Source organism: Carassius gibelio, chromosome B16, assembly GCF_023724105.1.
Source record: "Carassius gibelio isolate Cgi1373 ecotype wild population from Czech Republic chromosome B16, carGib1.2-hapl.c, whole genome shotgun sequence".
NCBI classification, from domain to species: Eukaryota; Metazoa; Chordata; class Actinopteri; order Cypriniformes; family Cyprinidae; genus Carassius; species Carassius gibelio.
The window spans coordinates 10,751,515-10,774,331 of NC_068411.1; the positions used below are offsets into that span (position 1 = coordinate 10,751,515).

Sequence of the window (22,817 nt, forward strand, 5' to 3'; positions counted from 1 at the left end):
GCTTTGATTTGATAGTGGTAGTCTAATCTCATATTTTTCCTTCTTTGTTTAGTTGTTCACTTCTTCTTTTTTTGTTTTCTTTTTTCCCTTTTATTACGTCATGTTGTTTCTCCTTGTGTTGTGCAGATTTGTGTTTTGTATTCTTGTGTGTTTGTGCTGTGTTTTCTCTCCAGTCCTTCTCTACCAGCCTGACACGGTTTGCAATATGTCTGCAGTCGATAAAACATCATAGATGCACTTGTGGAGGTAGAAAAACAAAGTTCTTTAAAGATAAAGTGTGAATGCTATAATCCGGGGGTTGCCCACACTTTTCTGTGTGGTGTTCTACTATTCTAATGACAAACTCAATGAGATATACCCCCCCCCCCCCCCCAAAGGAAATGTGTGGGGACCATTACATTTATCCAGATATTCAATTAATCTAATAATTAAATAAATAAAAAAAGTTAAATTATGATATTCTTAGATTTTTATCATTACATTGAAAACACAAGGTTGTTGTCCGGAAAGGTCCACGAGCCTGGACTCAAACTCAGGACAAAGCGCAACTGCGTTTTGTGCCACACTGCCCAAAATGTAATGGGAGGTGACAACTGTCACTCAGTGAAAAATGTTAATGATTGACTGCCCTGGTAAAAATTCTCCATACTCCATAGTCTTTAGTGACTTATTGCAGCTTCACTCCTCTGTGTTCAGTTTCCTGTGGGATCGCTGTGTTGGATGGTGATGTTGAGTGGTGTCCCTCCACACCATATCTATGGGAAGGAACCAAGGTGTCCGGTGGTGTGATGCTCTCACTCACCGTTGCTCAGCTGAGTCACTCTTACCATAGCGAATACCTGCTTTATATCTCTCACTGACAGTGAAGATCAATAGTGAAGCTTCGCTCGGTGGGTGACGGTTGGGGTCCAGTTCAGGTTCTCACGGGAGGCAGACTTTGTCTGTGTTGTCTTTGTTTAATGTTTCTTTCCTTGTTGTGTCTTTTCACGTTGCTTTGTCTTTGTGTCTTCCATGTGTTCCACCTCGTTTCTTCGCTTGGTCACGCTCTCGTTTAACCCTGGTCTTGTTCTCATTCCATTAATTGTGGTCACCTGGAGCCGGTTTACTTCCTCACTTTATATTGTTCCGTTTCATCCTCTTGTGTTGGCTGGTTTGTCTTGTGCTCTAGACAGTTACTGACTTGCTGCTCTGTTTTCCAGTCTTGCCCTGTTGTTTGCTGCAATTGTGTCTCGTTGTTGTAGATTTTGCTTTTGATATTTCTCTCCCTCTCTCTCTCTTTGTCTCTCTTGTTTTTTTATCTTCAATGATGTAGCTCATATTTACTGGTAAAGTTTTCTTTAGTTGTTCATTAGTATCCTTTCTAGTCTTGTATTCTCCTTATTGCTTTGATTTGATAGTGGTAGTCTAATCTCATATATTTCCTTCTTTGTTTAGTTTTTCACTTCTTCTTTTTTTGTTTTCTTTTTTCCCATTTATTACGTCATGTTGTTTCTCCTTGTGTTGTGCAGATTTGTGTTTTGTATTCTTGTGTGTTTGTGCTGTGTTTTCTCTCCAGTCCTTCGCTACCAGCCTGACACCTGTATCACAAATACTCGGTTTGCAATATGTATGCAGTCGATAAAACATCATAGATGCACTTGTGGAGGTAGAAAAACAAAGTTCTTTAAAGATAAAGTGTGAATGCTATAATCCGGGGGTTGCCCACACTTTTCTGTGTGGTGTTCTACTATTCTAATGACAAACTCAATGAGATATACCCCCCCCCCCCCCAAAGGAAATGTGTGGGGACCATTAAATTTATCCAGATATTCAATTAATCTAATAATTAAATAAATAAAACAAGTTAAATTATGATATTCTTCGATTTTTATCATTACATTGAAAACACAAGGTTGTTGTCCGGAAAGGTCCATGAGCCTGGACTCAAACTCAGGACAAAGCGCAACTGCGTTTTGTGCCACACTGCCCAAAATGTAATGGTAGGTGACAACTGTCACTCAGTGAAAAAATGTTAACGATCGACTGCCCTGGTAAAAATTCTCCATACTCCATAGTCTTTAGTGACTTATTGCAGCTTCACTCCTCTGTGTTCAGTTTCCTGTGGGATCGCTGTGTTGGATGGTGATGTTGAGTGGTGTCCCTCCACACCATATCTATGGGAAGGAACCAAGGTGTCCGGTGGTGTGATGCTCTCACTCACCCTTGCTCAGCTGAGTCACTCTTACCATAGCGAATACCTGCTTTATATCTCTCACTGACAGTGAAGATCAATAGTGAAGCTTCGCTCGGTGGGTGACGGTTGGGGTCCAGTTCAGGTTCTCACGGGAGGCAGACTTTGTCTGTGTTGTCTTTGTTTAATGTTTCTTTCCTTGTTGTGTCTTTTCATGTTGCTTTGTCTTTGTGTCTTCCATGTGTTCCACCTCGTTTCTTCGCTTGGTCACGCTCTCGTTTAACCCTGGTCTTGTTCTCATTCCATTAATTGTGGTCACCTGGAGCCGGTTTACTTCCTCACTTTATATTGTTCCGTTTCATCCTCTTGTGTTTGCTGGTTTGTCTTGTGCTCTAGACAGTGACTGGCTTGCTGCTCTGTTTTCCAGTCTTGCCCTGTTGTTTTCTGCAATTGTGTCTCGTTGTTGTAGATTTTGCTTTTGATATTTCTCTCCCTCTCTCTCTCTCTCTGTCTCTCTTGTTTTTTTATCTTCAATGATGTAGCTCATATTTACTGGTAAAGTTTTCTTTATTTGTTCATTAGTATCCTTTCTAGTCTTGTATTCTCCTTATTGCTTTGATTTGATAGTGGTAGTCTAATCTCATATATTTCCTTCTTTGTTTAGTTTTTCACTTCTTCTTTTTTTGTTTCCTTTTTTCCCTTTTATTACGTCATGTTGTTTCTCCTTGTGTTGTGCAGATTTGTGTTTTGTATTCTTGTGTGTTTGTGCTGTGTTTTCTCTCCAGTCCTTCTCTACCAGCCTGACACCTGTATCACAAATACTCGGTTTGCAATATGTATGCAGTCGATAAAACATAATAGATGCACTTGTGGAGGTAGAAAAACAAAGTTCTTTAAAGATAAAGTGTGAATGCTATAATCCGGGGGGTGCCCACACTTTTCTGTGTGGGCTTCTACTATTCTAATGACAAACTCAATGAGATCTAACCCCCCAAAAAAACATGTGTGGGGACCATTACATTTATTTAGATATTCAATTAATCTAATAATTAAATAAATAAAAAAAGTTAAATTATGATATTCTTCGATTTTTATCATTACATTGAAAACACAAGGTTGTTGTCCGGAAAGGTCCACGAGCCTGGACTCAAACTCAGGACAAAGCGCAACTGTGTTTTGTGCCACACTGCCCAAAATGTAATGGGAGGTGACAACTGTCACTCAGTGAAAAAATGTTAACGATTGACTGCCCTGGTAAAAATTCTCCATACTCCATAGTCTTTAGTGACTTATTGCAGCTTCACTCCTCTGTGTTCAGTTTCCTGTGGGATCGCTGTGTTGGATGGTGATGTTGAGTGGTGTCCCTCCACACCATATCTATGGGAAGGAACCAAGGTGTCCGGTGGTGTGATGCTCTCACTCACCCTTGCTCAGCTGAGTCACTCTTACCATAGCGAATACCTGCTTTATATCTCTCACTGACAGTGAAGATCAATAGTGAAGCTTCGCTCGGTGGGTGACGGTTGGGGTCCAGTTCAGGTTCTCACGGGAGGCAGACTTTGTCTGTGTTGTCTTTGTTTAATGTTTCTTTCCTTGTTGTGTCTTTTCACGTTGCTTTGTCTTTGTGTCTTCCATGTGTTCCACCTCGTTTCTTCACTTGGTCACGCTCTCGTTTAACCCTGGTCTTGTTCTCATTCCATTAATTGTGGTCACCTGAAGCCGGTTTACTTCCTCACTTTATATTGTTCCGTTTCATCCTCTTGTGTTGGCTGGTTTGTCTTGTGCTCTAGACAGTTACTGACTTGCTGCTCTGTTTTCCAGTCTTGCCCTGTTGTTTGCTGCAATTGTGTCTCGTTGTTGTAGATTTTGCTTTTGATATTTCTCTCCCTCTCTTTCTCTCTGTCTCTCTTGTTTTTTTATCTTCAATGATGTAGCTCATATTTACTGGTAAAGTTTTCTTTAGTTGTTCATTAGTATCCTTTCTAGTCTTGTATTCTCCTTATTGCTTTGATTTGATAGTGTTAGTCCAATCTCACATATTTCCTCCTTTGTTTAGTTTTTCACTTCTTCTTTTTTTGTTTTCTTTTTTCCCATTTATTACGTCATGTTGTTTCTCCTTGTGTTGTGCAGAGTTGTGTTTTGTATTCTTGTGTGTTTGTGCTGTGTTTTCTCTCCAGTCCTACGCTACCAGCCTGACAGCTGTATCACAAATACTCGGTTTGCAATATGTATGCAGTCGATAAAACATAATAGATGCACTTGTGGAGGTAGAAAAACAAAGTTCTTTAAAGATAAAGTGTGAATGCTATAATCCGGGGGGTGCCCACACTTTTCTGTGTGGGGTTCTAGTATTCTAATGACAAACTCAATGAGATCTAACCCCCCCAAAAAACATGTGTGGGGACCATTACATTTATCCAGATATTCAATTAATCTAATAATTAAATCAATAAAAAAAGTTAAATTATGATATTCTTCAATTTTTATCATTACATTGAAAACACAAGGTTGTTGTCCGGAAAGGTCTATGAGCCTGGACTCAAACTCAGGACAAAGCGCAACTGCGTTTTGTGCCACACTGCCCAAAATGTAATGGGAGGTGACAACTGTCACTCAGTGAAAAAATGTTAACGATCGACTGACCTGGTAAAAATTCTCCATACTCCATAGTCTTTAGTGACTTATTGCAACTTCACTCCTCTGTGTTCAGTTTCCTGTGGGATCGCTGTGTTGGATGGTGATGTTGAGTGGTGTCCCTCCACACCATATCTATGGGAAGGAACCAAGGTGTCCGGTGGTGTGATGCTCTCACTCACCCTTGCTCAGCTGAGTCACTCTTACCATAGCGAATACCTGCTTTATATCTCTCACTGACAGTGAAGATCAATAGTGACGCTTCGCTCGGTGGGTGACGTTTGGGGTCCAGTTCAGGTTCTCACGGGAGGCAGACTTTGTCTGTGTTGTCTTTGTTTAATGTTTCTTTCCTTGTTGTGTCTTTTCACGTTGCTTTGTCTTTGTGTCTTCCATGTGTTCCACCTCATTTCTTCGCTTGGTCACGCTCTCGTTTAACCCTGGTCTTGTTCTCATTCTATTAATTGTGGTCACCTGGAGCCGGTTTACTTCCTCACTTTATATTGTTCCGTTTCATCCTCTTGTGTTGGCTGGTTTGTCTTGTGCTCTAGACAGGTACTGACTTGCTGCTCTGTTTTCCAGTCTTGCCCTGTTGTTTGCTGCAATTGTGTCTCGTTGTTGTAGATTTTGCTTTTGATATTTCTCTCCCTCTTTCTCTCTCTGTCTCTCTTGTTTTTTTATCTTCAATGATGTAACTCATATTTACTGGTAAAGTTTTCTTTGGTTGTTCATTAGTATCCTTTCTAGTCTTGTATTCTCCTTATTGCTTTGATTTGATAGTGGTAGTCTAATCTCATGTATTTCCTTCTTTGTTTAGTTTTTCACTTCTTCTTTTTTTGTTTTCTTTTTTCCCTTTTATTACGTCATGTTGTTTCTCCTTGTGTTGTGCAGATTTGTGTTTTGTATTCTTGTGTGTTTGTGCTGTGTTTTCTCTCCAGTCCTTCTCTACCAGCCTGACACGATTTGCAATATGTTTGCAGTCGATAAAACATAATAGATGCACTTGTGGAGGTAGAAAAACAAAGTTCTTTAAAGATAAAGTGTGAATGCTATAATCCGGGGGGTGCCCACACTTTTCTGTGTGGAGTTCTACTATTCTAATGACAAACTCAATGAGATATACCCCCCCCCCCCCCCCCCCCCCCAAAGGAAATGTGTGGGGACCATTACATTTATCCAGATATTCAATTAATCTAATAATTAAATAAATAAAACAAGTTAAATTATGATATTCTTCGATTTTTATCATTACATTGAAATCACAAGGTTGTTGTCCGGAAAGGTCCATGAGCCTGGACTCAAACTCAGGACAAAGCGCAACTGCGTTTTGTGCCACACTGCCCAAAATGTAATGGTAGGTGACAACTGTCACTCAGTGAAAAAATGTTAACGATCGACTGCCCTGGTAAAAATTCTCCATACTCCATAGTCTTTAGTGACTTATTGCAGCTTCACTCCTCTGTGTTCAGTTTCCTGTGGGATCGCTGTGTTGGATGGTGATGTTGAGTGGTGTCCCTCCACACCATATCTATGGGAAGGAACCAAGGTGTCCGGTGGTGTGATGCTCTCACTCACCCTTGCTCAGCTGAGTCACTCTTACCATAGCGAATACCTGCTTAATATCTCTCACTGACAGTGAAGATCAATAGTGAAGCTTCGCTCGGTGGGTGACGGTTGGGGTCCAGTTCAGGTTCTCACGGGAGGCAGACTTTGCCTGTGTTGTCTTTGTTTAATGTTTCTTTCCTTGTTGTGTCTTTTCACGTTGCTTTGTCTTTGTGTCTTCCATGTGTTCCACCTCGTTTCTTCGCTTTGTCACGCTCTCGTTTAACCCTGATCTTGTTCTCATTCCATTAATTGTGGTCACCTGGAGCCGGTTTACTTCCTCACTTTAAAATGTTCCATTTCATCCTCTTGTGTTGTCTGGTTTTAGGCTAGTGACAAATGGTCAAAAAGTGCTTTAGTTTTCGAGATACCCCTACCGGAGGTAGAACTAAACCCAACAATGTTTTTCCTCATCTCTAAGGTCTCCCATACATGAAATGGATTCTTGGCTAAAAATATTTTACTGCTAAGATTGTTAAATTAACAGATATTGTTATACACCACAAAACCAATAAAGGACTAAAATATAGCCTGTCCGTATGGGAGTTAAGGCATATAAACTAATGCAGATCAATCACACAAGCTCTGAGAGCTTTGAAACTTGACATGTTTGTAGTCAGGAAGTTGATTCAACTACTAGAAAAGACTGGATGTGAATATCTTGATGTATGGAATACATAGACACATGTAAACACATATCTAAAATAAGCGGACATGCACAAATTTAATATCTATGCAGAATGTTTTCATTTACTTTGTGCTTGCTTTGCCTGGCATTATCATAGAAACACATATGATGGCTTGTTGGAAAGGTGGGGTTGTGCTGAATCCAGCAATACAAAATATGTAAATATATAATAAAAGAGAAGTGTTCTGTCACTCAATGTATGAGGTGTCCAAAATGAAAGAACGCTGGACAAAATAGCCTCAAGTCCAAATCACATTATCAGTGGTGAGAAGAATGTTGACAAATTCATGGTTACTGCAAAGTAACTTACGTTAGGTAAGTGCTGATCTATATTTATGATACATTTAATAATGATACATTTCATAAGGCACAGTATACTATACAATTCATATGAACCACAGATCCAATTGAATCAGGTTAACATTGGAATGGAACACCTTTATTAAAATATTGTCACTGACGGGTAGAATCCTCGCATGTCCAAATGTTGTCTGTTTCATATTTGTTCACAATTCAATGCTATTGGTCAAACCCCACGTGGTAAACAATCTAAAGTGTTGAAAATAGATTGAGAGCAAATCTCTTAACTCCATTGGACACTTCAACTGTCTGAGAATCCTCGTAACGCCACCTCTTCTTCACTCCGCGGCAGGAACTTCCACGCCATTTTGTGTTCTCAGGATTTAAAGTCGCAACGATTGAGAAATCCTCGTCGAGCAACACATAAAGCAAGCCTTAACTCTGATTTTATCTATTTTAAACTATGATATCAGTTATTGATGTATTTTAAATGTCTACTTATTACTAGGCAAGGCAAGGCAAGTTTATTTATATAGCACATTTCATACACAATGGTAATTCAAAGTGCTTTACATAAAATAAAGTAAAATAATCATGAAGAAAAATAATAAAAATAAAGACAAGCAATTTTTAAACTTTTAAAATTATGAAAAAAACTACTTAACTAAAATGAATTTAAAAACAGTTAGAACATGATTTTACATAAAAAACTGAAAATATAGTCCAATCAGTTCGGACATTGCACAGTGCTCATTCAATAAATGCACAGCTAAACCGATGGGTTTTGAGTCTAGATTTAAATGTGACTAGTGTTTTAGCACATCTGATCTCTTCTGGAAGCTGATTCCAACTGCGGGCAGCATAGTAACTAAAGGAGGACTCCCCTTGTTTTGTGTGAACCCTTGGTATTTCTAACTGACTTGATCCTAATGATCTGAGTGCTCTGTTAGGTTTATATTCAGTGAGCATATCTGCAATATATTTCGGTCCTAGGTCATTTAGTGACTTATATACGAGTAAAAGTACTTTCAAATCAATCCTAAATGTAACTGGAAGCCAGTGTAAGGACCTGAGGACTGGTGTGATATGCTCAGATTTTCTGGTTCTAGTCAGAATCCTGGCAGCAGTGTTCTGGATGAGCTGCAGCTGTCTAATGCTCTTTTTGGGAAGGCCGGTGAGGAGCCCATTACAATAGTCCACCCTGCTGGTGATAAAGGCATGAACAAGTTTTTCCATGTCTTGGCTGGAAACAAAACCTCTAATTCTTGCAATGTTTTTGAGATGATAGTATGCTGATTTAGCTACTGCTTTGACATGACTACTGAAACTCAGACCGGTCTCCAGAATCACACCAAGATTCCTGACATGATTTTTAGTTGTTTGACCCCTAGAGTCAAGGTATGCATTCACCTTGAACACTTCATGTTTGTTTCCAAATGCAATGACTTCAGTTTTTTCCTTGTTTAGCTGAAGAAAGCTCTGGCACATCCAACTATTAATTTTATCAATGCATTGGCAGAGGGAGTCAATAGGCGGATCTTTTGTGACGTCATTGTTTATGTTTGTCGCGTTGCATCATGGGAATCGTGTGGCAGGAAACACCGCTAGATACCTGTAATTTGATTGTTTTGCACGTTTGGAGGAGGATTTAGAGAAGAGAATGGTTCACTCTTGCTGTGTGGTCGATTGTACGGTTAGTTGGGGGCCTGATAAAAAGTTTTCGCTTTCTGATTCAGGTGTCCCAAACCGCAATCCACAGCACCAAGACTATGTTCCTCACATCATTCTGTAGCTGTGCTTTGCTGCAAGCCTCACTAGTACATGCAGCATTTGTAAGTCCTATCCTGACAGCTGCTTCTACTTTAAACATTAAAGCTGCTACACGACTGCATGTTTCTCCAAGACTGGATTTGAAAGAAGGAGAAATGTGTAAGCTGTGATATACAATTTTTCCCCATTAGTACAGACGCCATTGAAAGTCTCACACTGAAAACAATTGAATTGGTACAACAGTCACTACATTTTCAGTAAATAAATAAGTAAATAAGAACACTGATCAATGAAGACTTACCCGGCTTTGCAGTCGCAGTGAGCAGTGATTATTTCGGCGTTCTCTTTGGCGATCACCCACGGGAGATGCGAATCATGCTGTGACTCTGCTTGGCCAGGTCTAACCTCTGCTTTTAGCACGATCACTGCTTTCTGTTTGGCAGAAAAGATTGGCCCAACTTTTCGAGAAACAAAATAATCATAGGCCTTCAGACTTTTGAAAGCCTTTAATCTTTCATGAGTGAAGGGTCCAGGGGTTTCTATTAAATAAGAATAAATGTCTCCCCAGCAGATTGGTGGCCAAGACACGGGCGAGTCGGACCAACGTTTTTTGTCATCCCAGATCTCATATGGGCTTTGAATAGCTTCGATTTTGTCACCAATACAAATTTTGAGCTTCTCTCCAAACCTCCTCCGGTCTTCAGATGTTAAAGTGCTTATATATTGAGGATTTTGCCCGCTAAAGGCCCGTTCACACCAAGCACGATAACGATAAAGATAACGATAAAGATAAAGATATAGTTCTAAAAATCGTTCTCAATATTAAAGAATAGCAGAGTCCACACCATAACTATATCGTTGGAATCACTTTCAGAACGATTTTTTTCCCCCTGATTAACGATAAAACATTGCCAAGCAATTAGAATCAATCCTGCTGTAATGAGCTCGAGAATTTAAAGCAGCAAACGTGCCACGTCCGCTTAAAATACACAGACAATATCGTTCTCTGGTGTGGACGCTAATATCGTTATCTTTATAGTTATCTTTATAGTTATCGTGCTTGGTGTGAATGGGCCTTAACTCACTTGAAAGTGCTCGTTGCGTCTTTACAGCCCGCTATACTGTTTGTTTTGTTGCCACACAACCACTCGCGTATGCGTACAAAGATGTCATCAAATATCCTCCTATTGGGCTGTAGTAATTTGGAGATAAGGCTAGGTAAATCTGGGTATCATCAGCATAGCTGTGATAGGCAATTTGGTTCTTTCTGATTATTTGACTTAGTGGAAGCATATACAGGCTAAACAAGAGCGGTGCCAGAATTGACCCTTGTGGCACTCCACATGTCATGGACGTCCACTTAGACTTATGCTCTCCTAGACTCACATAATAGCCTCTCCCTTCTAAGTATGACCTGAACCATTTGAGTACCATCCCAGAAAGCCCAACCCAGTTTTCCAGTCTCTGTAGAAGTATGTTATGATCGATAGTACTAGGGTTAGTATTACTAGGCTTATTATACATGTGCATTGAAGTTTTAAAATGTATCTAATTTCTAATTCTACTTGTATTGAATTAAATGTTTTGGATACCAGCATTAAATTATTGTTTTTATTATTATTTTACTGACTCAAAGTTGGCACTGTGCATGTAAAATGCCCCAAGTAGGCTAACAGGTTTTATTTATGGGAGAAAAAAGGTCTGTCTACTGGCGCCAAGTAAGCCTATCTTTGCATAACTTTTTTTTTTTTCATTTCTTACAATAACAAATGAAAATCGTTAGGTTAGATACATTTGAGTAGGCTTGTTTTGTTAAAAATCCATAGCTGTAATGCTTCGGTAATGCTCCACACAGCTGTAATGCTCCACACAGCTCACGCTGAAAAGCGACGCAGTGCCTTACTCGGAGACTGGCCCATTCTCTCTTGCACGGCTGCTTCGCTAGCATCATCCGATGCCTATCAGAATCCGGGAGTTAAGACCACAGTTTGAGCCAGTGGCTTGAATTGATATGGCTCAGGCCCTGGCCCTGTGTCCTCAGACACCTCGACATCCTCCACTTCAGGTGAAGGTGGGGGAGAAAAGTCCTCTACTTCAAATGAACGCTCTGTTGCAAAACTACTTGCGTCATTAGAGTCACTCTCCATTTTAGCGACTCTAACAGCAGCTGTCAATTAATCTGTCACTGAGGGTCTCAGGTTCACGCCCCACCGGCTCAGCCCTGCCCTTGGTTTGTCCCCTCTATCTCCGCTGTGCTCTGCCCACTTTTCAGCATTTTTCAAATATTGCCAGTGGGTGGAGTCAGGCTCTGACCAGGGGTTTAGTTACCCCTTAAAGCCTTATCTCTTGTCAAAAGGCTCGACACGACCGCAGACTTTGATGAACTCTGCTGGCAGCAGCGACGTCTGTGTCTGTATCATTCTTATCAATGAGTGCATAACCTCGTATCTCCCCGCTCCCAAGTCATAAAAATCTTGTATCTCAGATTAAACATGATTTTGTCCCACCCTCTTTGTTTTTTGATGATGGAAGCATAAAGAAGACAAACAGCAGCTGCCAAGTGTAAAAGAACCATCAGCATATATCATTGATGGCATGGATCTTCTTCAAATGCTCAATGATTCAGCCTTTCAAACATACAATGACCTGGGTGAGTGTGTCTGGAAAAAGATTGCAACTTTAATGGGAAAGGAAGGTAACAGCTGTGTCGTTATAGTTTTTGATAGATATGACCATCAACACTCAATCAAAGATCTTGAAAGACAAAGAAGAGGCACCAAGATGGGCATCCTAGCACCAACCTGGATGAGCTGAGGTACACACTAGCATCTACCACAGATATGTCAGCAGCAAATCCACCCCCAACAGAAGATGGCTTCCAGCAACATGTGCTGAGAGCCGTGTACCAAACAGCAGTGTGGCATCACAGCCACCTGGCCAAAACTCTTCTCTGGAACCCAGTTGGTAGAGGATGGAGGCTCAGAGAAGGTGGCTGCATTTAATCTGTGATGTTCCAGAAGGCACCAGCACCTAAAGGAGTTAGAGACCTCACCCACCTCTACTGTACAGACGGAAACTGCACCGATGCCACCAAATGCCAGTGTCTTTCAGTGGGCTTGACCTGCACAGGGTTTTGCTCTTGCCCTGACTGTCCAAATATGACCCACTTTGTCACTGATGACAATGTGGATGAGTGGTGTGTTGCAGTTGTAACATCATGGGGGGTTGACCCCAAAATGTTTCAAGAGGGTCTGGCTGCAGGCTTGTACTTGCACTCTCAGACTTGCACACTCAGAAATTTGCACTTCCGCTAGTGACATCACTTGCAGTCTTTATTTTTTATTTTGTTTATTTTTTTTATTACTTTTCGTTTGAATTTCCCAACATTTTATAAAGCCAGGTGGTGAAGACAAGAAAAAAGAAACTAAATTACAATGTCACTTGCAATTGCTACTTGAACTCTCTGCTACCTGTGACGTCACTTGCAATCAACACAAATCGTGCATGTTGCCAATGGAGACAAGACGCTGTGGTGGTGATTAAATTATTAAAACTAATTTAGTACTATAACGTACAGGGTCCTGCAAGAAAAAGACAAGATCGGCAAATCCATGGCCAGAACACCAGAATATGAACATTTGCACAAAGTCTCTAGCTAAGCGTAGAAAAAAAACACTTAACATGGCTTAATATATTAAGATGCTATTAAAATATCAAATTACATGTACAGTTCATTAATATAAGGAATATGTATATAGTATTTTCCTCACATACCGCAAAATGTGGCATAATGGACATAGATGAGAAAGGCCAAACTCATGCTTCTCTACTTTATTAAAATACATAACTAATATGTACAGGCAAGCAGGTGAGCCCAGAATAAACGCAACACGCAAAGTTTCACATTAAGCATTTTTCCATATAGAATAAACTGTCTACAACTTGTTTATATCACTGTCTTTGTCCATTAACCTACATTATGTGTTTTATTTATAATGATTTTCTATAGGAGGAAAATGTTTAATGTACAATTTAACGCACTGCGTTCTGTACTCGTCTTCTTGCCTGTACGGAGTTGATCCTTTTAAAATCACTTAATGCATAATGCCTGTTCATATTTGCTGGTCTGTATGTACTTAGAGTCAACAACAAGACATATAGGCTAGGCTAGGCCTACTAAATTGTCTTTATCATCTTAGTCTGTTATTAGGCCACATTAAGCGTTATGTTGTATGGGAGGACAAAGTTTGCACATTGTGTTCATAGCCATCTGCTTGACTTGCAGTACATTGAATAATAACTATATATCGAATTTGATCTTTTAATTGAACTTAATGTGTCTGAATACATTATGCCATATTAAGTGTTAGGTTTTTTCTACAGGAGGAAAACGCTTAACAAAAGACTTTGTGCATTGCGTTCATATTCTGCTGTTCTGTGGCCAAGGTCTGTGCTTGTCTTTTTCTTGCAGGACCCTGTACGTTATAGTACTAAATTAGTTTTAATCGTTTAATCACAACCACAGCGTCTTGTCTCCAGTGGCAACATGCACGATTTGTGTTGATTGCAAGTGAAGTCACAGGTAGCGGAGAGTGCAAGTAGCGATTGCAATTGACATTGTAATTTAGTTTATTTTTTCTTGTCTTCACCACATGGCAACTGTTATAAAATGTTGGGAAATTCAAACAAAAAGTTATCAATAAATAGAACAAAATAAAAAATAAAGACTGCAAGTGACGTCGCTAGCAGAAGCAGTGTCTGAGAGTGCAAGTGCAAGTCTGCAGCCAGACCCTTCTCCAATGGTTACCAAAAGCAGTTGATGTTCCAAATGGTTGCTGCTAGAAAATAAACTAAACAGCCTGAGAAGACAGGGCTCATTTCCCCAAAGAGTGTTTGTTTCTTTAGTTAGATTGCCATTTGTTTTATTTAAGACAGTAATTTAGGTTGTATTGTGTGAAGTTAAGTTATAGTTTTATTAAAAAAGTTCATTAAGTTAAAACTCCTGGTCTCCTGTTTGTGCTATGGTAAGGTGTTATCTTTCGATTTCAATCTTTGTTTCCATATAGTACAAGGTGCCATATTTAATATTTTTTGATGTCTCTTATATTTGAATTTCTCAACATTCTCCTCACCACTGATAATGAATGGGTTTGGACTCAATTATGTCAGTGTTCCATTTTCATTCATTTTGGACACCTCATACATTGAGTGACAGAACACTTCTCTTTTATCATATATTTACATATTTGATATTGCTGGATTCAGCATAACCCCACCTTTCCAACAAGCCATCATATGTGTTTCTATGATAATGCCAGGCAAAGCAAGCACAAAGTAAATGAAAACATTCTGCATAGATATTGAATTTGTGCATGTCCGCTTATTTTAGATATGTGTTTACATGTGTCTATGTATTCCATACATCAAGATATTTACATCCAGTCTTTTCTAGTAGTTAAATCAACTTCCTGACTACAAACATGTCAAGTTTCAAAGCTCTCAGAGCTTGTGTGATTGATCTGCATTAGTTTATATGCCTTAACTCCCATACGGACAGGCTATATTTTAGTCCTTTATTGATTTTGGGGTGTATAACAATATCTGTTAATTTAACAATCTTAGCAGTAAAATATTTTTAGCCAAGAAACCATTTCATATATGGGAGACCTTAGAGATGAGGAAAAACATTGTTGGGTTTAGTTCTACCTCCGGTAGGGGTATCTCGAAAATTCAGGGGCATTGTCACTAGCCTATTTGTCTTGTGCTCTAGACAGTTACTGACTTGCTGCTCTGTATTCCAGTTTTGCCCTGTTGTTTGCTGCAATGGTGTCTCGTTGTTGTAGATTTTGCTTTTGATATTTCTCTCCCTCTTTGTCTCTCTTGTTTTTTATCTTCAATGATGTAGCTCATATTTACTGGTAAAGTTTTCTTTATTTGTTCATTAGTATCCTTTCTAGTCTTGTATTCTCCTTATTGCTTTGATTTGATAGTGGTAGTCTAATCTCATATATTTCCTTCTTTGTTTAGTTTTTCACTTCTTTTTTTGTTTTCTTTTTTCCCTTTTATTACGTCATGTTGTTTCTCCTTGTGTTGTGCAGATTTGTGTTTTGTATTCTTGTGTGTTTGTGCTGTGTTTTCTCTCCAGTCCTTCTCTACCAGACTGACACCTGTATCACAAATACTCGGTTTGCAATATGTATGCAGTCGATAAAACATAATAGATGCACTTGTGGAGGTAGAAAAACAAAGTTCTTTAAAGATAAAGAGTGAATGCTATAATCCGGGGGGTGCCCACACTTTTCTGTGTGGGGTTCTAGTATTCTAATTACAAACTCAATGAGATCTAACCCCCCCAAAAAACATGTGTGGGGACCATTACATTTATCCAGTTATTCAATTATTCTAATAATTAAATCAATAAAAAAAGTTAAATTATGATATTCTTCCATTTTTATCATTACATTGAAAACACAAGGTTGTTGTCCGGAAATGTCTACGAGCCTGGACTCAAACTCAGGACAAAGCGCAACTGCGTTTTGTGCCACACTGCCCAAAATGTAATGGGAGGTGACAACTGTCACTCAGTGAAAAAATGTTAAAGATTGACTGACCTGGTAAAAATTCTCCATACTCCATAGTCTTTAGTGACTTATTTCAACTTCACTCCTCTGTGTTCAGTTTCCTGTGGGATCGATGTGTTGGATGGTGATGTTGAGTGGTGTCCCTCCACACCATATCTATGGGAAGGAACCAAGGTGTCCGGTGGTGTGATGCTCTCACTCACCCTTGCTCAGCTGAGTCACTCTTACCATAGCGAATACCTGCTTTATATCTCTCACTGACAGTGAAGATCAATAGTGAAGCTTCGCTCGGTGGGTGACGGTTGGGGTCCAGTTCAGGTTCTCACGGGAGGCAGACTTTGTCTGTGTTGTCTTTGTTTAATGTTTCTTTCCTTGTTGTGTCTTTTCACGTTGCTTTGTCTTTGTGTCTTCCATGTGTTCCACCTCGTTTCTTCGCTTGGTCACGCTCTCGTTTAACCCTGGTCTTGTTCTCATTCCATTAATTGTGGTCACCTGGAGCCGGTTTACTTCCTCACTTTATATTGTTCCGTTTCATCCTCTTGTGTTGGCTGGTTTGTCTTGTGCTCTAGACAGTTACTGACTTGCTGCTCTGTTTTCCAGTCTTGCCCTGTTGTTTGCTGCAATTGTGTCTCGTTGTTGTAGATTTTGCTTTTGATATTTCTCTCCCTCTCTCTCTCTCTGTCTCTCTTGTTTTTTTTTATCTTCAATGATGTAGCTCATATTTACTGGTAAAGTTTTCTTTAGTTGTTCATTAGTATCCTTTCTAGTCTTGTATTCTCCTTATTGCTTTGATTTGATAGTGGTAGTCTAATCTCATATATTTCCTTCTTTGTTTAGTTTTTCACTTCTTCTTTTTTTGTTTTCTTTTTTCTCTTTTATTACGTCATGTTGTTTCTCCTTGTGTTGTGCAGATTTGTGTTTTGTATTCTTGTGTGTTTGTGCTGTGTTTTCTCTCCAGTCCTTCGCTACCAGCCTGACACCTGTATCACAAATACTCGGTTTGCAATATGTATGCAGTCGATAAAACATAATAGATGCACTTGTGGAGGTAGAAAAACAAAGTTCTTTAAAGATAAAGTGTGAATGCTATAATCCGGGGGGTGCCCACACTTTTCTGTGTGGGGTTCTAGTATTCTAATGACAAACTCAATGAGATCTAACCCCCCAAAAAAACATGTGTGGGGACCATTACATTTATCCAGATATTCGATTAATCTAATAATTAAATAAATAAAAAAAGTTAAATTATGATATTCTTCGATTTTTATCATTACATTGAAAACACAAGGTTGTTGTCCGGAAAGGTCCACGAGCCTGGACTCAAACTCAGGACAAAGCGCAACTGCGTTTTGTGCCACACTGCCCAAAATGTAATGGGAGGTGACAACTGTCACTCAGTGAAAAAATGTTAACGATTGACTGACCTGGTAAAAATTCTCCATACTGCATAGTCTTTAGTGACTTATTGCAGCTTCACTCCTCTGTGTTCAGTTTCCTGTGGGATCGCTGTGTTGGATGGTGATGTTGAGTGGTGTCCCTCCACACCATATCTATGGGAAGGAACCAAGGTGTCCGGTGGTGTGATGCTCTCACTCACCCTTGCTCAGCTGAGTCATTCTTACCATAGCGAATACCTGCTTTATATCTCTCACTGACAGTGAAGATCAATAGTGAAGCTTCGCTCGGTGGGTGACGGTTGGGGTCCAGTTCAGGTTCTCACGGGAGGCAGACTTTGTCTGTGTTGTCTTTGTTTAATGTTTCTTTCCTTGTTGTGTCTTTTCACGTTGCTTTGTCTTTATGTCTTCCATGAGTTCCACCTCGTTTCTTCGCTTTGTCACGCTCTTGTTTAACCCTGATCTTGTTCTCATTCCATTAATTGTGGTCACCTGGAGCCGGTTTACTTCCTCACTTTAAAATGTTCCATTTCATCCTCTTGTGTTGGCTGGTTTGTCTTGTGCTCTAGACAGTTACTGACTTGCTGCTCTGTATTCCAGTCTTGCCCTGTTGTTTGCTGCAATGGTGTCTCGTTGTTGTAGATTTTGCTTTTGATATTTCTCTCCCTCTCTGTCTCTCTTGTTTTTTATCCTCAATGATGTAGCTCATATTTACTTGTAAAGTTTTCTTTAGTTGTTCATTAGTATCCTTTCTAGTCTTGTATTCTCCTTATTGCTTTGATTTGATAGAGTTAGTCCAATCTCACTTATTTCCTTCTTTATTTAGTTTTTCACTTCTTCTATTTTTTGTTTTCTTTTTTCCCTTTTATTACGTCATGTTGTTTCTCCTTGTGTTGTGCAGAGTTGTGTTTTGTATTCTTGTGTGTTTGTGCTGTGTTTTCTCTCCAGTCCTTCCCTACCAGCCTGACACCTGTATCACAAATACTCGGTTTGCAATATGTCTGCAGTCGATAAAACATAATAGATGCACTTGTGGAGGTAGAAAAACAAAGTTCTTTAAAGATAAAGTGTGAATGCTATAATCCGGGGGGTGCCCACACTTTTCTGTGTGGGGTTCTAGTATTCTAATGACAAACTCAATGAGATCTAACCCCCCCAAAAAACATGTGTGGGGACCATTACATTTATCCAGATATTCAATTAATCTAATAATTAAATAAATAAAAAAAGTTAAATTATGATATTCTTCGATTTTTATCATTACATTGAAAACACAAGGTTGTTGTCCGGAAAGGTCCACGAGCCTGGACTCAAACTCAGGACAAAGCGCAACTGCGTTTTGTGCCACACTGCCCAAAATGTAATGGTAGGTGACAACTGTCAGTCAGTGAAAAAATGTTAACGATCGACTGCCCTGGTAAAAATTCTCCATACTCCATAGTCTTTAGTGACTTATTGCAGCTTCACTCCTCTGTGTTCAGTTTCCTGTGGGATCGCTGTGTTGGATGGTGATGTTGAGTGGTGTCCCTCCACACCATATCTATGGGAAGGAACCAAGGTGTCCGGTGGTGTGATGCTCTCACTCACCCTTGCTCAGCTGAGTCACTCTTACCATAGCGAATACCTGCTTTATATCTCTCACTGACAGTGAAGATCAATAGTGAAGCTTCGCTCGGTGGGTGACGGTTGGGGTCCAGTTCAGGTTCTCACGGGAGGCAGACTTTGTCTGTGTTGTCTTTGTTTAATGTTTCTTTCCTTGTTGTGTCTTTTCACGTTGCTTTGTCTTTGTGTCTTCCATGTGTTCCACCTCGTTTCTTCGCTTGGTCACGCTCTCGTTTAACCCTGGTCTTGTTCTCATTCCATTAATTGTGGTCACCTGGAGCCGGTTTACTTCCTCACTTTATATTGTTCCGTTTCATCCTCTTGTGTTGGCTGGTTTGTCTTGTGCTCTAGACAGTGACTGGCTTGCTGCTCTGTTTTCCAGTCTTGCCCTGTTGTTTTCTGCAATTGTGTCTCGTTGTTGTAGATTTTGCTTTTGATATTTCTCTCCCTCTCTCTCTCTCTGTCTCTCTTGTTTTTTTATCTTCAATGATGTAGCTCATATTTACTGGTAAAGTTTTCTTTAGTTGTTCATTAGTATCCTTTCTAGTCTTGTATTCTCCTTATTGCTTTGATTTGATAGTGGTAGTCTAATCTCATATATTTCCTTCTTTGTTTAGTTTTTCACTTCTTCTTTTTTTGTTTTCTTTTTTCCCTTTTATTACGTCATGTTGTTTCTCCTTGTGTTGTGCAGATTTGTGTTTTGTATTCTTGTGTGTTTGTGCTGTGTTTTCTCTCCAGTCCTTCTCTACCAGCCTGACACCTGTATCACAAATAATCGGTTTGCAATATGTCTGCAGTCGATAAAACATAATAGATGCACTTGTGGAGGTAGAAAAACAAAGTTCTTTAAAGATAAAGTGTGAATGCTATAATCCGGGGGGTGCCCACACTTTTCTGTGTGGGGTTCTAGTATTCTAATGACAAACTCAATGAGATCTAACCCCCCCAAAAAACATGTGTGGGGACCATTACATTTATCCAGTTATTCAATTATTCTAATAATTAAATCAATAAAAAAAGTTAAATTATGATATTCTTCCATTTTTATCATTACATTGAAAACACAAGGTTGTTGTCCGGAAAGGTCTACGAGCCTGGACTCAAACTCAGGACAAAGCGCAACTGCGTTTTGTGCCACACTGCCCAAAATGTAATGGGAGGTGACAACTGTCACTCAGTGAAAAAATATTAAAGATTGACTGACCTGGTAAAAATTCTCCCTACTCCATAGTCTTTAGTGACTTATTGCAACTTCACTCCTCTGTGTTCAGTTTCCTGTGGGATCGATGTGTTGGATGGTGATGTTGAGTGGTGTCCCTCCACACCATATCTATGGGAAGGAACCAAGGTGTCCGGTGGTGTGATGCTCTCACTCACCCTTGCTCAGCTGAGTCACTCTTACCATAGCGAATACCTGCTTTATATCTCTCACTGACAGTGAAGATCAATAGTGAAGCTTCGCTCGGTGGGTGACGGTTGGGGTCCAGTTCAGGTTCTCACGGGAGGCAGACTTTGTCTGTGTTGTCTTTGTTTAATGTTTCTTTCCTTGTTGTGTCTTTTCACGTTGCTTTGTCTTTGTGTCTTCCATGTGTTCCACCTCGTTTCTTCGCTTGGTCACGCTCTCGTTTAACCCTGGTCTTGTTCTCATTCCATTAATTGTGGTCACCTGGAGCCGGTTTACTTCCTCACTTTATATTGTTCCGTTTCATCCTCTTGTGTTGGCTGGTTTGTCTTGTGCTCTAGACAGTTACTGACTTGCTGCTCTGTTTTCCAGTCTTGCCCTGTTGTTTGCTGCAATTGTGTCTCGTTGTTGTAGATTTTGCTTTTGATATTTCTCTCCCTCTCTCTCTCTCTGTCTCTCTTGTTTTTTTATCTTCAATGATGTAGCTCATATTTACTGGTAAAGTTTTCTTTAGTTGTTCATTAGTATCCTTTCTAGTCTTGTATTCTCCTTATTGCTTTGATTTGATAGTGGTAGTCTAATCTCATATATTTCCTTCTTTGTTTAGTTTTTCACTTCTTCTTTTTTTGTTTTCTTTTTTCCCTTTTATTACGTCATGTTGTTTCTCCTTGTGTTGTGCAGATTTGTGTTTTGTATTCTTGTGTGTTTGTGCTGTGTTTTCTCTCCAGTCCTTCTCTACCAGCCTGACACCTGTATCACAAATAATCGGTTTGCAATATGTCTGCAGTCGATAAAACATAATAGATGCACTTGTGGAGGTAGAAAAACAAAGTTCTTTAAAGATAAAGTGTGAATGCTATAATCCGGGGGGTGCCCACACTTTTCTGTGTGGGGTTCTAGTATTCTAATGACAAACTCAATGAGATCTAACCCCCCCAAAAAACATGTGTGGGGACCATTACATTTATCCAGTTATTCAATTATTCTAATAATTAAATCAATAAAAAAAGTTAAATTATGATATTCTTCGATTTTTATCATTACATTGAAAACACAAGGTTGTTGTCCGGAAAGGTCTACGAGCCTGGACTCAAACTCAGGACAAAGCGCAACTGCGTTTTGTGCCACACTGCCCAAAATGTAATGGGAGGTGACAACTGTCACTCAGTGAAAAAATGTTAAAGATTGACTGACCTGGTAAAAATTCTCCATACTCCATAGTCTTTAGTGACTTATTGCAACTTCACTCCTCTGTGTTCAGTTTCCTGTGGGATCGATGTGTTGGATGGTGATGTTGAGTGGTGTCCCTCCACACCATATCTATGGGAAGGAACCAAGGTGTCCGGTGGTGTGATGCTCTCACTCACCCTTGCTCAGCTGAGTCACTCTTACCATAGCGAATACCTGCTTTATATCTCTCACTGACAGTGAAGATCAATAGTGAAGCTTCGCTCGGTGGGTGACGGTTGGGGTCCAGTTCAGGTTCTCACGGGAGGCAGACTTTGTCTGTGTTGTCTTTGTTTAATGTTTCTTTCCTTGTTGTGTCTTTTCACGTTGCTTTGTCTTTGTGTCTTCCATGTGTTCCACCTCGTTTCTTCGCTTGGTCACGCTCTCGTTTAACCCTGGTCTTGTTCTCATTCCATTAATTGTGGTCACCTGGAGCCGGTTTACTTCCTCACTTTATATTGTTCCGTTTCATCCTCTTGTGTTGGCTGGTTTGTCTTGTGCTCTAGACAGTTACTGACTTGCTGCTCTGTTTTCCAGTCTTGCCCTGTTGTTTGCTGCAATTGTGTCTCGTTGTTGTAGATTTTGCTTTTGATATTTCTCTCCCTCTCTCTCTCTCTGTCTCTCTTGTTTTTTTATCTTCAATGATGTAGCTCATATTTACTGGTAAAGTTTTCTTTAGTTGTTCATTAGTATCCTTTCTAGTCTTGTATTCTCCTTATTGCTTTGATTTGATAGTGGTAGTCTAATCTCATATATTTCCTTCTTTGTTTAGTTTTTCACTTCTTCTTTTTTTGTTTTCTTTTTTCCCTTTTATTACGTCATGTTGTTTCTCCTTGTGTTGTGCAGATTTGTGTTTTGTATTCTTGTGTGTTTGTGCTGTGTTTTCTCTCCAGTCCTTCGCTACCAGCCTGACACCTGTATCACAAATACTCGGTTTGCAATATGTATGCAGTCGATAAAACATAATAGATGCACTTGTGGAGGTAGAAAAACAAAGTTCTTTAAAGATAAAGTGTGAATGCTATAATCCAGGGGATGCCCACACTTTTCTGTGTGGGGTTCTAGTATTCTAATGACAAACTCAATGAGATCTAACTCCCCCAAAAAACATGTGTGGGGACCATTACATTTATCCAGATATTCAATTAATCTAATAATTAAATCAATAAAAAAAGTTAAATTATGATATTCTTCGATTTTTATCATTACATTGAAAACACAAGGTTGTTGTCCGGAAAGGTCCACGAGCCTGGACTCAAACTCAGGACAAAGCGCAACTGCGTTTTGTGCCACACTGCCCAAAATGTAATGGTAGGTGACAACTGGCACTCAGTGAAAAAATGTTAACGATCGACTGCCCTGGTAAAAATTCTCCATACTCCATAGTCTTTAGTGACTTATTGCAGCTTCACTCCTCTGTGTTCAGTTTCCTGTGGGATCGCTGTGTTGG

The 22,817-nt window shown here is 39.7% G+C and overlaps 2 long non-coding RNA genes across 9 annotated transcripts in view; one reads left to right on the forward strand and one right to left on the reverse strand.

Moving 5' to 3' along the window:
* Nucleotides 1-22,817, reverse strand: part of LOC127975032 (uncharacterized) — a 33,230-nt gene that overhangs the window by 6,030 nt on the left and 4,383 nt on the right. For 4 of the 8 annotated variants that reach the window (XR_008157431.1, XR_008157429.1, XR_008157430.1 and 1 more), the window contains 2 exons: nucleotides 17,377-21,544; nucleotides 840-5,023 (listed from right to left, as the gene is read on the reverse strand). This is a non-coding gene — a long non-coding RNA (uncharacterized LOC127975032). The remainder of the gene's footprint in view (nucleotides 1-839; nucleotides 5,024-17,376; nucleotides 21,545-22,817) is intronic. The other 4 variants (XR_008157433.1, XR_008157427.1, XR_008157428.1 and 1 more) reach the window with 4 other exon arrangements.
* On the forward strand, nucleotides 2,176-17,785 carry LOC127975033 (uncharacterized). Its single transcript, XR_008157434.1, has 3 exons — nucleotides 2,176-2,315; nucleotides 5,102-5,356; nucleotides 17,710-17,785. It is a non-coding gene; the product is annotated as an uncharacterized LOC127975033 (long non-coding RNA).